Source organism: Mus caroli, chromosome X, assembly GCF_900094665.2.
Source record: "Mus caroli chromosome X, CAROLI_EIJ_v1.1, whole genome shotgun sequence".
Lineage (NCBI taxonomy): Eukaryota > Metazoa > Chordata > Mammalia > Rodentia > Muridae > Mus > Mus caroli.
The window spans coordinates 125,952,630-125,955,907 of NC_034589.1; the positions used below are offsets into that span (position 1 = coordinate 125,952,630).

General features: G+C 46.5%; 1 pseudogene; it reads right to left on the reverse strand.

The window, feature by feature from the left end:
- Nucleotides 1–858: 858 nt before the first annotated feature.
- Nucleotides 859–2,760, reverse strand: LOC110286397 (annotated as a pseudogene).
- Nucleotides 2,761–3,278: the final 518 nt, after the last annotated feature.

The window sequence follows — 3,278 nt, forward strand, 5'->3', positions numbered from 1 at the left end:
GCCGACCCTGCGCCCTAGCTACCCCGGTGCTTTTCTGACCGGAAGAGGCTTGTGGCCCTATGTAGGCCGGATTTCTCTCTCCCCAACCAGAGTAGTCTCAGGTCCAGCGTGATTGGACTGGAGCCCCTCTTTTCTCTTTTAATAAGGGGTTTTACTCAAAAGGGTAGCTTTGAAAATCTCTAGCTTGTTGTGACCCAGAAAGCCAGGGAGCCTCCTCATCCTGACACCGTGTGTGATCCACCCTTCGGTGTCTGTGGTGCTCCACTGCCACCCCTGGAGTCAGTGCACCTCTGAAACAAAGCCAGTGTGAAAACCGAGGAGGACTCAAGTCCCACTTTGATTTAAGGAAAAGGACAAATTTTTAATAACACAGAACACAAAAAAGTAAACAAATCCTTAGAAATCACTAGATATATGTGTGTTTATATAATCATCATCAACATTTTAAGCCATTAAAATCAGGTTGCCACCTTACCTTTTCTTTTGGTACTGGGGATATTCTTATTAAGAAACCCAGACTCTATTTGAATGGCCTCGCCCAGCTTTCTCTCCACTGTGCCTCATCTCTACCATGCACTCCACACCCAGAGTTCAACCTAAACTCTGCAGCCAGAGGCAGAACCAGCACTCATTCTGGAGTGAGGACAGTAGGCCTGTGAGCACAGCTGAGCACCGACCTCATTCTTCCCTGGGAGAGCAGCGAGTGCCCACAGCTGGTCTGCAGTCTTTCAAGGGTGCCTCTTCTCCTCTTCTCCTCTCCGCTGCTGATGTTCACTACTTTGTTCTGCCCAGAAGCAAGGTGGCAATCTTAATCAAATAAGGAAGCTAGATCTTTAAAGTAACTTAAAAAAATCACTTTTATATAAAGCAGCAAAACCATATTTTCCTCTCTGCAGAAAGAAAAATTTTAACAAGGAACATGGTGGTGTGGTAGGCTGTCCGTAATTTCTGCTCGACTGGATCCCATGAGCATCTCCGAGTAGTGCCTTCACCAGTCACGTTTTCACTTTCTTCTGTGCTGAAGCTTTCATTTTCAGACCTGGTCCCATTAGGGATTGAGTTTTCCCCATTGATGAGCCTGTTTTAGGCAGCCTTGACTTTGCTGACAGCCTCTGTGAGGCTCAGAGACTCCTGCACACCTTCCTCCTTCTCCAGCTTTCTCAGGACCAGAGGGAGCCTTGAGTCCCCCACATCACCCTCCAAGAGCCCCAGGTCACTCTCCTTGTATCTGGGCAGTGGTACCCTCTCCTCCATGTGTTTGCAGTAGTACTCCCGGTTCATGGCTGCACTCTTCACTGCTTTTTTCAAACTCTCTTTCTCACCCAAGCGCAATTTGATGGCCATTGTGGCCCGGACAGAGAGGTCAGGATTTTTCAAGACGATCTTATCTTCTTCAATTGTTGTTTTATATGTTTTTGAAAGAAGTGAGGCTCTGTCTTCCAGAAATGTCCAAAGTTTGACCTCATTGTCCCAGCTGACAGGAAACTCCGCGTTCCCCAGAGTGAAGATCCTGTCAATGGTGCTGTCCCCTAGCAAATGCTCTTTCAGCTCCTCTTCAGTCATGCAGAATACTCGGAGGAAAGCTAGAAGCTGGGCAGAGATGGGTGGCTCAGTAAAATGCAATGCAAAAACACTGGATGTTGGGATGCCAGTCTGAGCCAAGACTCCAGCCTTCGTGGTGTAGAGCCTGTCACTTTTACTCACACCAAGCTTCATTTTCACACTGTCGTATGTCAAAGAAAAAAACCCACTGTGGATCACAAACTCTGCATTTGACCGAGTGCCATAAAAAATGTAAATCTGATCTCCAGCTTGAAAGAGCCATGCACTCACAGCGGCCATCTTCCAGGTTAGAGCCCGTTGTGATCAGGCCATCGGTATGATTGCACATGTCCCATAAAGGAATCAGAACCAAGGTCACCCGGGAACCATCCTCTGTAGGAATCTGGTTTTGCCGTGTCATAACTGACAGGACGGCCCACCTGTAGTCCTCTTATGTGAAAGGATCCTTCAAGGGCAGTTTGTTGGCATGAGGATGGGTCTAGATGACTTTATAGAAACAGGCATACTGGCGTGCTGTGTTTTTATACTGGCTGAAGACATCATAGATGGCTTGTGTCGACTGAAGACATCGTACTTCCTCTTCTTCGAAGTAGAGAGGGGTGTCATATTCACTGGGGAGGGTCTGAATGTATGGCTGCCAGAAAGAGTTGGGGCTGGCTCGCTCACACAGCAGATGAAAGGCCAGTGCAATTTTTCCCATAGCTTGGAGAATTCGGTCTTGGGAATACAGGGGCCCCGATACTGAATTCTTAGCAGATTCAACAGTCATTAGTTACTTTTCGTGGAGCCCATAAAAAACAATTCTTCTGCCTTGATGTCTCTTGTTGCTCTCAAACAAAAGCCCTCTTCTTTGAAGTTAACCATTTCAAAACCCTTGACAGAAGCTCCGTTTTCAGAGGCCCATTTCATTAGATCAGGGAAGTATTCTTCTCTTTTCCCATTAAAAGTAACAGACAGACCTTTTTGCTTCTTTCGTATTTTCTCAACCAGAGCCCGGATCTGTGTGTACTCTTCACATTCCCTCCCTGGGCCGGGTGCAGGACTGCTACATTTCTGCAACAGGTCACTTGTCAGGTTCAAAATTTCCTTTAGTGACACGGTGGCTGTGGCCCCAGTACCTGATTTCTTAGTTTTCACTCGACTCTTCTTACCCGTTTTCTGACTGCCTGCTTCGTCTTTGCATAGCAGCAGTGCCATACTCCAGTCGGGACCCCACCGTCTGCTTCAACCAACCCCCAGGCGGTGGGCGGTGGGCGGTGGGCGGTGGTGGCCGCAGCAGCCAGACAGGTGGTTAGCTAAGGCTAGGGTTAGGGTTAAGTTGGGAAGGCTTATGGAGTATGTGATATATTAAAGAAGCACTGAATGTTGAATTGTGAAAAACTATGGAGGTCAGATTAGCTTAGTGGTTGTACACTGTATTGGTTGGAGGGAGAGAGATTAAAGTTATAGTTCTGAACCAAACTGTTGAAATTGAGGAGCTAGAGGAAAAGCATAAAGTATGTATTAGAAATTACTAGATGACTATTTAGGCAAGAACTGAAGAAGAGAGATTCTGAGCCTGTTATTCTAACACAGCGGTGCTATTGGCAGATGGACAAATTGGGAGGCAAGTTTTGGGACAAATTGGTTTAGGGCATATATCTCTCCTAGGAAAATTTAGTGTCCACCTACTTTCAATGAATAAGAATTGTTCTTTGAAGATGAGTTGTTTATCA